This window comes from Oncorhynchus mykiss, chromosome 6, assembly GCF_057628025.1.
Source record: "Oncorhynchus mykiss isolate SJ-2025 chromosome 6, ASM5762802v1, whole genome shotgun sequence".
NCBI classification, from domain to species: Eukaryota; Metazoa; Chordata; class Actinopteri; order Salmoniformes; family Salmonidae; genus Oncorhynchus; species Oncorhynchus mykiss.
The window spans coordinates 59,615,386-59,630,003 of NC_143027.1; the positions used below are offsets into that span (position 1 = coordinate 59,615,386).

Consider the following 14,618-nt stretch of genomic DNA (forward strand, 5'->3'; position numbering starts at 1 on the left):
TGGCCTTTCTTACTACGAAAAGGACAATTATTTCAAGCACCACACGCCTCTCGTCTGCACAGTAAGCTATCAACACAAAGTGCCCCGAGTGAAACGAGCAAGACTCGTCATCGTACAACTACAAACCCGAGTGAGCCTTTTTCATATTTTCCTCTATAAAAGCACCACAATTTTACCATAGAGATTATAAAACGTGACAATATCAGAGCAATTTAGTATACCAACGGTATTTATAAGGCATTAAAGTCAATGACACATGGTGAGCAACAGCATAAAACAATGAATTCTTGTTAAGCCATTATTGCTTTCATGGCATGCGGCATCATTTCATATGAACATATCACAGAGGAAGTCATTGAAGCTGGTAGGTACCCAGTCGCGCTACAGTTTTGTTTTGATGTTGACCAGAGTGATCCAACTTTGCAAATTGCAATATGAGTCAAGTCAATGGAATTACAATATAATGTTTCTATTCCATTAGCTTTGTAAATGGCACCTTCGCCCATCAAGCCTATTGGGGTATGGAATGTCCTTCGCTGTATTTTCTTCTCTTTTCCCTCCATCATCCGCCCTGGAGTTGGATAGTCTGGGGACAGGTACAGTGTTGTGAGATTACAAAAAAGCGAAGATCCATTTGTTTGATTTTAATTATATGTTTCATGGTAAAACAATGCACATGTTCTAATATTCTGTCGACTTCATTGGAATCGTGTTGAGTTCACCCTCTCATACCCTTCGCATTGCCAGGTTATTTATTTATTTAGGCTGAAATAGAAAAGTCAGTGCAGTAGAACATAAAAGCAATCAGTCTCTGTGATTTAACAAGAACCTGGTCCCATTCAATGAACTCTAAACCCATCAGACTAAGAACAATACAGTACATCAGCAATTTTCTAGCCCTACTGCCCGAGTCAAAGAGAAGACAGGGTCTGTTCTCACAACGCCAGTTATAGTGTAAAGGGAAGATGTATGTTATCTTCAACATCACCAATGGAAAAACAATTAAATGTGATCGATGGAGATTGGGGGTTTAGGGTGGGTTTGAATGTCTGCCTATCCCTGTTTACTTACCTCCTGGAGACACACAAAATGTCATCTCTAAACAGTTTGTGGACTCCCCGCTAAGCGTTTGGCCTGCTCAAAAACCAGACTGGTTCCATCTTCTGGACTCTTGGCATTCGACACACGCGTTGTGGCCATCAATGTGTCATTCAAATGCCATGCCTTCATAGCCATACTGCTACTGAAGAATGTTGCTTTCTTCTTTGGTTGTTCTTCTTGGCATGATTGTCCTCGTGCTCGTCTCTTTTTCAGGTTGAAAGTCACTTTTGACCTCCATTATCAAATGACTCCATTCATCTGAGAAGGGTTTCAACCTTTCCTAAATCAGGGTCACAATGAGAGAACAATCCCCCTTTGGGATGTTTTAGAAGTAAGTCACCTCATTTCACTGCAACATTAACTATTAAAGAAAAGTGCCAACATCACATGAAAAAAGGCTCAGTACACAAAAAAAAAGATAAAGTGATGACGCCAAGACAGCTGAAAAAAGTGCTTCTGTTGTAAAACGGCAGGTATTGTTTTAAGCAGAAAGATGTCACAGTGGAGCCAGTGGCAAAGTGAGGAGTGACAATGGTGCTGCTAAACTGCTTTGGCAAGAGATGACAGGGACATTTTGGAAGAAATAAACAGTCAACATCACACAGTCACTTTGTTTCCTCTACTTAAAAATATCCTGATTCATTTCAATCCTACAACATTCTGTAATTGGGCAATGGATGAAGGGGTGTGGGACATAGGGCGGCTTTTCAACGGCTGTAAGCAAGTGTTCCCCCCCCCCCCCCCCAAGCTATTACTACCATTACAATGTGAATCTCTCGCCCCTATGGATTTGCTTTCTGTGTAGTGCCAAACGCTCGTTCAAGAAAACTCCACATGGAATAAGCTAATCCCCTTTCAAGCGGGAAGCGGGCAGCGCCGGACATGACTTTGCAAAGGGGGAGATGATGTCACCCGTTCAAAGTTTGGATAGAAAACACCCCCCCCCCCCCCCCCATTCACCACCTTCCCTTTGAAACGCACAGCCAACTACAATAATCAGCTTCCACTCAAAGTATTTATCAGATGGAGGGAAGACGAGATTACATCGAGAGCAAATATGTGTCCCTATTATCCTGCCAAGGGAGCGTCTCACAAGACTGACACTGGAGGTGACATGGAGAGAGGGAACAGGAGAGGAGGAGGAGGAAGAGGAGGAGTATGAGGTTGAGAGAAAGGGAACAGTGTCTAAAAGAGAGAGAAGGGGGTTGAGAGAAGACGCAAAAATACAACTCATTATCCCAACCCCCAAAAACATCCCACTCTCTCTCTCTTGTACACCACTTTTGTTTATGCACTCCGTCTTTGTCATTTAGTCTCACTTATTTATGGGATTTTACAAGTTCCTGTGAAGATGCAGAGCTTTGCAGTTTATGTCTAATTTAGTAAAAATCCTTTCGCCAGACAAGGCTTGTCATCAACTTTTCCCCCCTCTGCTTCTGTCTCGACTTTCCTCGTTCTGTCTTCAATGGTTTGGAGTGTGGTTGGTTGACAAGGAGAAAACGAAACGAGTCTTGATACTACAACGGATTCTCTCTGATTTGTAGTCTTGTTTTCCGGCACAGAAGTTGGAACTGCTTAGCTGTATGCCACAGACTAAACAACATGCGGTAACTAGTGTGAGGGCTTCCGACTTCAACAATAGTTTTGTGAAGTTTGTCTAATATTCATTGTCTTTTAATGCAGAGACAAGGATCATGGCCAGTAACACACACAACAGTAAAAAGGAGAAAGGAGAGAGAGAGAGAGATGAAATATATTTGGAACTTTTTATGGAAAAACAACCTGACACAAAGTAATATTCATCTCCAATGAATCCAATATTCTTTTTGGAATGATATTAGACGGTATCTATTATATCTTCCATTGTGTTCCCATCTGCCCTTTTCAGGATCTAAATGATGTGCATTAGTACGTAAATGGGCTAATGCCTGTCTGTATTTAGCGGGCTACATGCCGTGAATATATTCTCTGCTTCAAGAAGTAATTGGTAATTACAGTGGTCATTTAGGCAATCACTGTCTCTCCGAGATTCATGTCATTCTTAAAAATAACTAGCTCTTAACCTTTGACAGAATTCTACAGAAACGGTTCATCATCGCCCCCGCTTTGATTAATTTTTGCACACACACACACACACACACACACACACACACACACACACACACACACACACACACACACACACACACACACACACACGTATCAATAAAACTGATACTTTTACATTTGTTAACTGTGGCAGACTACCTCCCCCATGTGAAGAGAAAAAAGCATAGGCCTGAATAGCACCAGGAAACACAGCATACTTCTAAACCCATTAGTTTAATTCAATTAACATTAAGACCAAAACACACACAGGTCATTTGACCTATGCCCCTGCATGAGTCTCTCCATCTCTCTCTGGCCAAAAGTATTGCTCCACTTTAGCAACAAATCGCCTTTATTTTCCAAACAAAAGACTTCTCCTCTCACTCATTCCTCATCTATTTCTTGCCGCCCCTCTCTCCGTTTCTTAGTTTAAACAACCTCACATCACACATAAGTCATATCTGATGCACCTCCATCCAGAGAAATCTTGCTTCCAGATGTATGTTGTATGTGAAAAATAGCCAGGTTGACCACAGTAGCATTGAAGCAGTTATCCCCTACACTTACGACCTCCATTGCTGGACGTTCACAGACTCTTTGGCATCTTCACTTGCTTTTCCAGCAGGCAAAATGTGAAGTCAGTTTCTTACTTTCACTGACTAGCCTATCATCTTTTTTAATACCCAGCCAGAAAGAAAATATTTCATAAATACCATTTATTCCAGGTACAGGCAATATAAAGCCTTTCAAACACAGTGCTAATAACAAGACCCATATAAAAGCTATGTAAATGGGTGTTTTTTCTTCTTCATGCAGGACAAGGCAATACTAAAAATTGAAGCATTATGAAACGACACTGTGGCACTTGTAAAAAAAAAAGAGATATATATATTTTTTTAAATACAACTATATGGAGCATTCAGACCACATGTATTTTAGTTGGTTAGAAACAGGAGGAAGGCATATAGGGAAATTAGAGCTTAGTTTAACATTGAATGTTGAAGAAGTCATGGCGGGACAAAGGTTCATGCAGTTTAGCTGTTCCTTTGTACGCTGAACCCTAAAATGTGATTTGCGCACCTTATAATACCTTACTCTTGCAACCGTTTCTCCTCGCTCAAATTGAGAAACGGAATGAACTCAAAGAAGGGTCCCTGTAATATTAATGAGGGAGTTTGTATGGGTAGTGTGATTTAAGCTACCTTTTATGCCTGAGTTACACAGCTCAAATTATGTATTCAGAATAATACTTAACGTTTTCTTTCTTTAACTGAAAGAATGTAGCCTACTGTGGGACTCTGCTTAGTCGAAGGTGTTTAAGATATAAAAAACGGAAGATTAACCCAGAGACGGCTTGGCCCTCTCCTTGGCTGTGCTTCATAACCCTGCTGATACGACGCTGTGACTTTGGGCCTGAGTGACCACGCCTGTCTGATAACCTGTCGCTGTGGAACTCACTAAAATGGGTTTGCCTTGATGGATGTGGCAGTTGGATGACCGATGTGGAAGCTGTTTAGCTGAAACATTTACACACGTCAATATTCATTCTTGCTCTCTAAAACATTATTCTTGTGCTGATCAAATCCATAACTAAACTAGCAGTGGGCTGGGGTTAAGGGAGCGGGAGTGGGAGATACAGGAGTGAGATAGGGGAATGCGTTTGAAGTGGTTGAATCTGGCAGGTATGACTTCAATACTGTCTGAGAGGACATAGGGCCTACATTAAAATGTACCCTCATACAAAGGGATGCCATCAGGCTCTCGGAGGGCTGTTGAAATGTTTTTAAGGATGTTTTGGGGAGAAGGGGACCTCCAAAAACATATTATACAGTGCATTCGGAAAGTATTCAGACCTCTTGACTTTTTCCATATTTTGTTACGTTACAGCCTTACTCCAAAATGGATTCAATTGTTTTTTTCCCCTCATCAATCTACAAACAATAGCCCATAATGACAAAGCAAAAAAAAAAACATTTACATAAGTATTCAGACCCTTTACTCAGTACCTTGTTGAAGCACCTTTGGCAGCGATTACAGCCGTGAGCCTTCTTGTGTATGGCGCTACAAGCTTGGCACACCTGTATTTGGGGAGTTTCTCCAATTATTCTCTGTAGATACTCTCAAGCTCTGTCAGGTTGGCTGGGAAACGTCACTGCGCAGCTATTTTCAGGTCTCTCCAGAGATGTTCGATCGGGTTCAAGACAGGGCTCTGGCTGGGCCACTCAAGGACATTCAGAAACTTGTCCTGAAGTCACTCCTGCGTTGTCTTGGCTGTGTGCTTACGATCGTTGTCCTGTTGGAAGGTGAACCTTCACCCCAGTCTGAGGTCCTGAGCACTCTGGAGTTTTCATCTATGTCAGAGTGATCATTGGGTTCTTGGTCACCTCCCTGACCAAGGCCCTTCTCCCCCGATTGCTCAGTTTGGCCAGGAGGCGATCTCTGGGAAGAGTCTTGATGGTTCCAAAGGTCTTACATTTAAGAATGATGGAAACCACTGTGTTCTTGGGGACTTTCAATGCTTCAGACATTTTTTGGTACCCTTCCCCAGATCTGTGCCTTGACACAATCCTGTCTCGGAGCTCTACGGACAATTTCTTCCACCTCATGGCTTGGTTTTCGCTCTGACATCCACTGTCAACTGTGGGACCTTATATAGGCATGCTCAATTTCGAGTCACATAGCAAAGGGTCTGAATACTTATGTAAATAAGTATTTCTGTTCCTCATTTTTTATACATTTGCAAAAATGTGCTTTTTGCTTTGTCATTATGGGGTATTGTGTGTAGATTGATGAGGATGTTATTTGATTTAATCTATTTTAAAATAAGGCTGTAACGGAAGAAAATGTGTACAAAAAAAAGTCAAGGGGTCTGAATACTTTCTGAATGCACCGCATACGATAATGTGAAGGTCATGACTATGGGAATTGGGATATGTTGCAGTCCAGACCTAACCATGCTCTTAGAGCAGTACCTGTCGAGGGATCTGTTTAATCCGGTCTGCCTCTAAGGCATACTGCCTGTACACACTGTAAAGGTAGAGAGGAGAGCAATAAAGGCTTTGGGTTGGCTGGTATAAAAATGGCTGGTTTTGACCGTCAGTTTATGGCAACGCCTGTGTGTGCTTGTGTCTCTGAGAGTGTTTGTGTGTCTGTTTATTACACTGCACAGACTTGTGATAAGTCGGAAACACAGCGGGATCACGTTTGCGCTGACAAACGCTGTCACCCTATTTAGGCCTGATAGGAATTAGACGGAAGAAGATCTGCTCTTACAACACTCTGAGCTGTGTTTTAGCATTTCTGTGCTGTTCTGGATTTCATCAAGATTTCCCACGGAGTAGAGAAATATTAGTGTGGCAGATATATCTGCCAATTCAAACTTGCATCAAAAGCGTATCGACCATGCAGCCGAAACAGCATTTCCGTGCACTTCGTCCTTTGAATTGTAAAATCAGCTTGGCAAAAGAAGCGGCACCATAAAATTCAGCTGTGGTTTTCTTTCAGCCAAAGCGCTTTTCTTTTGTAGAAAAAAAAGGGGAGAAAAGCCTAGGTCTTAGCTGCGCAAGAGTATGGGGAATGCATGGGTCCATCTGGCACCCAAAGACGAGGCTTTGTCAGGATCCATCCAAGACAAGACACATTGCTGCAGAAGGGTCCTTTTCTACAGCACCTGCAAAAATACCTCTGAGCCCAGCCAGGGAGACGGAGTGACTGACTGCATGCTCATATTGTTCTATATTCTGTAAGGGCAATCACTCCCACACCCTCTATGTGCCCTCACAGAAAACGTACACTCCCTCTTAGGCTCAACACACAGGCAAATAAGATTGCCTTTCAGGTTTCTCAGTGCTGTGACATTGCACAGGGACAGAGACACAGGTACAGAGAGAGAGAGAGAGAGAGAGAGAGAGAGAGAGAGAGAGAGAGAGAGAGAGAGAGAGAGAGATGAACAGGAAGAGAGAATGCAAAAGAGAGGAAGGAAAAAAGAGAGAGAGAGAGCAAGAGAAAGAAAGATAGAGATGCCTCTATTATTTACCCTGGGACACCTCGTGCTTCACTGCTCTTCGTTAGGGAGAGAAAGGACATCTTGCCTTATCGCAGATGCCCAATTTGCTCCCGATTTTGTACGCGTTCTCAATTGATTTCTGTGACAAAAGTCTGAAATCCTTTTCAACTCTGACTATGACACTTGAAAAGGGTGCTTGACTCCCTCAGAGGTGGGTCTGTTTCCACTACTTGGAGATGTCTGAGAAACAGACAGAAAAGGCCACATAAAATAACCATAATATGAGTTTAATATAAACTATTCACAGCTGTTTCCTGAAAATTAGAAATAGGTTATGCTTGAAGCACGTTGACGATAAATCCGTTCTCAGCTTAATTATGATGCGATAAAAATATGTCCTGTGCTGGCACATACAACTTCCTAAGTGTATTAAATATTCCAATCATATTTAAAACATGTTATAATCTCTCTGTATAATTAGAATTTTATGAGTAATTGCTAGTGTGTGTCAGAGGTGAAGGTGAATGTAATTCCCATATAGTCATCCTCTACAAGACAACCACCACAATAAAACTATGGCAAAACATTTAAAACCCACAACCATCCAAGCCAATATAATGACCCTCCGGTCCTTTTACAAAAACCAGGCACACAGAGCCATGTCGACTTATGTCTTCTTTACAGAGAGATTACAGTAGCCTTAGATTGAATTACACACTTGCTAGTGCACAGCACACGTACAGGTGATGAAATGTAAAATCAAGAACACATAGTGAAGGATTATTTGAATCTACAGTACCTATCCAGGAAAATGTCCTTGTCTCCATAGCTCAGGAGGTACAGAGAACAGCCATAGAGAACATGTCTATGTTTCTTTGAGACTACCTTTCATTCCAGATGAGAGTTAGCACTAACTATGGTCTGAAAGGACACTAAAAGCAGAGCTAGCAGTATCAGTGTTCACTTGACACAGGTCAAGTTGCTTGACTGATCTGTTACACAAGAGGGCCATGGTTGACCGTGGCACTTGTCTAGTGAGTGGCTTTAAGTACAACGAGCCATTAAGGATCGCTATTGAGGATGTCTCAGTTCCAGAGCATGGTATGTGGAGTGGTAATATAGCACAGTCACGGGGTAAAACACCATAGAAGACATCGATACTACTGTATCTCTGTTAACCCCGCTTTCTTCTTGAATTAAATTAGCCTCAATTTAGCACTATAATAAGCATGGAACAAAATGTTGATTGTGAAATGAAATGATGTCCATTTCAAGTTTTCAAGTACATTTGTATGATGTGGACTGTCAAAACGCTGCTGTTTCTGACAATCCGACAAAGCATTAGATCCTGGCTCTAACTTCTCTAAAGCAGCATAGAGCAATCAATGTGTCCATCAATCCAACCCCTCAGAATGGGAGACTTCCCTCCCATTGTACCAGTAAGTCAGTGCTTTAGAGAAGGGGACGGGAGGGAGGGAAGTTATAGTCCCAAATATCTCCTCCTTCAAGTCCATACAACACCCCAGTGACCCACGGTTCTGAGAGCTGGTCGAGTCGGCTACTGTATGTGTTTCACTGATGGCCTCATTGATGCAGCAGTACACAGAGCCATAGAGCCCGGGCATTTTAGCTTCCAACCACAGCTCCTCGGAGGACCCCGCTATCCCTCACATGTACGCCGAGATAAAGCCGCGCCAGGCGGCATCAAAAGTTGCAGGGCCAAAGTTTTGCCGAAGAACAGAAAAGAAAAATCAAGAAGTTTAAACTGTGGAGCCTTCCCCTAAAGGCAAGCTGGCCAGCCATCTGTGCAGACACTCTAGCCATAGCCACCACCCCTGGAACAGAGGGAAAGAGAGAGAGAGAGAGACAGAGAGAAAGAGAGAGAGGAACACAGAGAGAAAGAAATATAACAAGTCAGGAGGTGGACAAGCAGTCCTGGACAGTCAATGACCTCCTGACGGCCTCGTTGAGCTGGACTACTGTGTTACCTACTGCAAGACGTTACCTCTCTTCTACTAGGGGTAAGAGACACATCTTCTGCCTTTGAAAAGGTTGAAAGGCTTCTCTTTAAAACATTTTTTACATGGGCATTGAACACTGACATTGACTACGTACTGTGTGCCTGGAAGGGTGGCTTCCTTGTCACCAAAAGAATCCAGTTTTAAAATAAAAAAATAAAAAAAATCTTCTTTCCTGGGAAAATCTGCCAGAGTTTATACATCGAAGCCAACACATGAACTTTCAATCAGGGATTAGCCGGATTTTCCAATGTGGATCTTCTTTTGTGAATTTGGCCAGCGTCGCCTCTGTCGTTGGCAAGGGGAATGTAAATAGAATATGATCCCTGGGCCAAGGGGATTGCCTCGCTTATTTCAAAGAAAGACTTCAAAAACAGGGCCACTTAGCCCTCTCCATGAGTGTGAAGTTTCAGCGGTTTGATGTGTCGTCCACATGACAGACCACCAAAAAGGTCCTCTTCCAAGTAGGCAACATATTGCCGTCATGCAACTTGTCACCGCGGCCAAAAGACTAAACAACTCAAAGAAAAGGAGGAGAAAGGGCAAACACAACAACAGAAGACGGAATGAAATCTCTCTATCAAATCTATTGGCTTTCTGACATCGCTCCATCGCTGTCCATCCCCATATCTCCCATCCTGCCTGGGCCCTCCTCTCACCATTGTCCTACGCAGAAGTCCACTTTCCCAGACATAGATGCTAATCCGAGCTTACCGTGCTGTCTCGTCAGATAAGGGGGCGCCACACTGCTGCATGTATGACTCCCATGCACTATTAGAGCTCTGGTTGTGGCCATGGGCCACCAGAAAAGTTGGACTGAGGTCTATCGGAATGGGGCTTGTAGACACACACAGGCAGCACACACACACATGCACGCACAAAAGCTACCCGGGAAGACTTAACATCCACACGAACAGAAGTTTTATCTTAAAAAGAACAATGGACAAATATGCCACCCAATTGAGCTTTGTGTTTGTTCTTGAAATGTCAATTTGAAAATCCCCCCTAGAAGACAGGGCACTGTAATCAGGCTGCAAACACACAACGTTTTTGCGTTAGTGCTTAAACTGGGGTATTGCAGCAACGATGCTTTGTTTTCCTAACATCATATTACAAAGTGACCAAGGTATATCTTCACCTCCAAGGCTGTCCCTCTCTAACAGAGCTCTGTGTAACAAAGTAGCATTGTTCAGCAACACATTCTAAATGTATAGTCTCTCTTTATCCATCTCACTCCGTCATCCCCTTGTCTCAATCCCCCTCTCGCTCTCTCTGTTTATCTAACGATCTCTCTCCCCCGTCACCTCCTCCCTTCCAAAAGTCTGTCAGACTAGCTTGGTGTGAAGTGGGGGGGTGGTGATGTGGGGGGGGGGGGGGGGCGCCTCATCATACCCTGGGCCCCCTGCTGCGCGGGGCTGTTCAGCAGGTATATAGCCTCCCACTGGGTGGACGGCAGGCTCCTGGGGAGGGAGGGAGGCTTGTTTTGGAGCTGGTAGGGGTTCCAGGAATCAGACAGGTCTGGTGTGCTCACTCACATCAGGACGCCACTTTGCGTGGTTAACTTGGAAAACAAAAACACTGCTGAGCATCAAGGTAAACAGCCGTCAGTTGTCTTCCATTGTAATACTATTGTGCTCTTGAAAGTGGAGAAAGGTAGACCTACAGAGGAAGACAGAGGGAAAATATATATGGTACATTGACTATGTGTCTCCATTTCATTGGTCATACAATAAGAACAGCTGAAACCCTTGTGGAGAGAGTGATGGTGATGAGAGGGTTTAAGCCTCAGAATGGCTTTGAGGCACAGTAGCAACCACATCCCAGTTTGTTTCTCACCTATTCATGTCGCCCTTTGTTCTCTAAGTCCTGTTTCTGCATGGAGATCCGTGTCTAACCTACTCTGTTTGTGTTGAAGTTTTTTCTCAACACATAAGCGTGCACCAGAGTTTCCTGCTTGTTTGTGTGATTATTGTGCTGCCTGCGCTGTATCAGAGCAGGGCTGCTTGGGGCCCGGGGGTGCTGTGTGTTGTGTGAAATGGCCCTCCACTCTGCCCACCTATCTCTCCCAAGAAGGGGCCACAGCCTCCCAGTGGAAAATCCAGGTCCCCGAGCAGAAGACGAGGAGGGGAGGGGATTAGGGGTTCCGCCTGAAAACCGCGGTAAATTGAGTCCTCACTGTTTATTTTTATACTTTGCATTGTAAATTAAAAGGGGGGTAAGGGGGGGGGGGGGTGAATTTGTCATATTGTTTTTTTCAAATCAGATTGTTTTTCCCAACCAAGCAAATGTAACACCCCAGAGCACAGAGAAGACAATGCAAGCAAACATATGTGTCTGACGAGTGGTGGGAATCTGATATAACCTAATTTGTGTTCTTTATTTCTGTTGTTTGGCAGGGCTGGCAGGACTGGTGTTTTCAGTTACCTGGACAGGATAATTAATTTGGAACGCCATTTAAAGGTGTCTAAGTACTCGTTTTGGGCCTACTTTGTGAGGAATAAGAGGCTAAAACAATAGTTTTTCACCTCTGTCAGCCTTCTTAGATAAATACAGTTGATAAATGAAAAGAGATACTCCGACGTTCAAATGTAAGGCCATTACCCTTATGACACTCCCCTTTTCCTCTGAGATCCTAATTTCGAGGTAACTACACAAATAAACCTATTATACGAGCCATATGAATAAAACATTTCCGTGTGCTGTATTTGTTTGATACGTACCTCTCCTTTACTGTAGATTCAGCTTGAGCTGGAGCGCATTCTGTAGATAAATAATAATGACACATTAAAAGAGAGACAGAACAATAGACTATCAGGTGAACATTGATTGATTTGGAGTTTTTTTTTTCTTTTTTCAGGCCACACACAATGCAACAAAAACAACACAAAGAACGGAGATAGAATGAAACACACATTCCCCATTGTAAATCCTAATTGATTTGCATAGGTGATGTTTAAAGGCTGAATACCTTGAATACTTGTCTTTAGAAACATTTGACACTGCCTCATGTTATTTCCTACGATATTTGTCTCTCTCAATCTGCTTCTCTCTCATTCACACTAGTGGAAAAGTATTCTACCCTGTTGCCTTGTTATAACTGTAACTAAGAGACACAGGGTATGCCAGAGATCAGGAGTTTGGGGGACTCCCGAGTGGCGCATCGCAATCACTACAGATCATGGTTCAATTCCGGGCTGTGTCACAGCCGGCCGCGACCGGGAGATGCAGTACCATGATGCGACACACAATTGGGCCAGTGACTCCTGTGGCAGGCCGGGCGCAGTGCACGCTGACTTGGTCGCCAGGTGTACAGTGTTTCCTCCAACACATTGGTGCGGCTGGCTTCCGGGTTAAGTGGCACCATGTCAAGAAGCAGCGGCACCATGTCAAGAAGCAGCGGCACCATGTCAAGAAGCAGCGGCACCATGTCAAGAAGCAGCGGCACCATGTCAAGAAGCAGCGGCACCATGTCAAGAAGCAGCGGCACCATGTCAAGAAGCAGCGGCACCATGTCAAGAAGCAGCGGCACCATGTCAAGAAGCAGTGCGGCTTGGCGGGGCCGTGTGTCAAGAGGACGCACGGCTCTCGACCTTCGCCACTCCTGAATCGATACAGGAGTTGCAGCGATGGGGCAAGACTGTAACTACCATTTCGGGAGTAAATGGGGTAAAAAATATATATATAAAAAAAAGATCAGGGGTCGGGGGGCCCCTAGTTGTCACTATGATATGATCACATGAGCAGAACTGGCAAAACATATCCCCCAAAAAAGTTAAATAAGCAATTACTATTTATAAAAGAAGTCCTATCATCAATGCTCAAGATATGAACTGAGATCTCCACACATACATTTTTCTTTTAAGATAGCGACATATTATGAAGCCCCCCAAATATTACTCTAAACGGTTTCATCAGTCTTTGAAAACGGAGAAAATGTGCCGTTTTATTATCTCTCAAATAGTGGGTGATGAATCTTTGCCAAAGGCCCCTAAACCATACATGGAATGTAGAGGAGGGAAGGTGGGGGGTGGGATGGGGAGTCATTCCAAGTCAACGAGGTGCTTGGAGAGGAGGTGGAGGGCAACCTTTCTCTCTCACCTCCTCCTGCCTCTCTTTCGCCCAAGTTATTTGTACGAATGCTTTGCATCACTACCTTAAACTCTCCGTTAATCAATCCACCATCTTTATTGTTCCTGTAAGCGTGGCGCAGATTGCTAAATAAAAATAGATTTCTGTATGAAGAAAAAGGAAAAATGCAAGCGTATTCATTGGACCTTAAAATGTTTTGATGGCTTCTCAGAGGCACATTATATTTACATAGGAATGTGTCATTAACGTCAACGGCGAACCAGAAACTATTAAACTAATACAATGCCAAACTGAACAACCTTGAGAATTTGATTAAAGCCATTGTGAGTTTTAAAAATGCTCCATTCTTTGAGTTAAAACAAAAGACTGATGCATTCAGCTCCGGTAATAATTCAGCTGTCAACTTTCATTGATGTATTTGACTTCCGCAGCTAGCATTTACATACTTTATATATAGCAAAGGAGGGATCTATGCAGAGAATTATAATGGAGGTTTGAAACAAACACGCCACTGTTTGTGTTTCATTTCAAATTAGCAACTGTAATTTTCAACAAGACTGCAGGCATTGTTTGCTTGGCAAAGTCATGTGTTTAGAGCATATTTATTTCCTCCATTATTGCTCTGGTTGTAAACGCATTCGTTTCAGCCAAGTGCTCTTTAACATCAGTGTGTAATCTTTGCTCTTAGCTCATCGTTGCCTGGATATTATGCTCCCAGTGACCTTTCGGGCCTTTTTTCTTAGTTAACACATTTGCTCATTCATTGAGGGGTGTTGTGTGTGTGGGAATGCATGCAGGCGTGCAGGTGTGTTTTTGTAGGTGGATAAACAGAATGCCTTTAAGGAAGGAGAGACTATTCCTACCATATGTGATATGTTTGTTCCTGTGCGACGACTCAGTAACGTAATAATATGATAATGTATGCTCCGAAATAGGTGGGGTGGGGGGGGGGGGGGGGGCAGGGCGTATCATATTTAGCACCTAAATATGTTCTCCCCTGATTATACATGTATTTTCAATGTAATTAGCACATTTCAGAAAGACATAGGGGGATGTTTCTACAAATAGGAGCCATGACAAACTGTGGCCTTATTTGTGTTTCATTATCTGCTTGAACATATTTTACATCCATGGTGAGATATTTAACATTGTTTTATCATACCCTGGAGATATCTTACACACCGATCTAATTAAAGTCACCATTTTGCCCAGTATCCTATTTTAAAAAAATCGATATATTCTATATAATTATGAAATTATGCATTATTTAATATGTAAACCCCAAAGCTCCATGCGTGTTGCGATAATTTTAATCA

The 14,618-nt window shown here is 43.1% G+C and overlaps 1 long non-coding RNA gene across 1 annotated transcript; it reads right to left on the reverse strand.

Annotated features, from left to right (window-relative positions):
• Positions 1-211: 211 nt before the first annotated feature.
• Positions 212-12,388, reverse strand: LOC149982940 (uncharacterized). The gene is made up of 3 exons (XR_016496783.1): positions 11,934-12,388; positions 10,606-10,872; positions 212-586 (listed from the first exon to the last, which is right to left on the reverse strand). It is a non-coding gene; the product is annotated as an uncharacterized LOC149982940 (long non-coding RNA).
• Between the last annotated feature and the right edge of the window lie 2,230 nt (positions 12,389-14,618).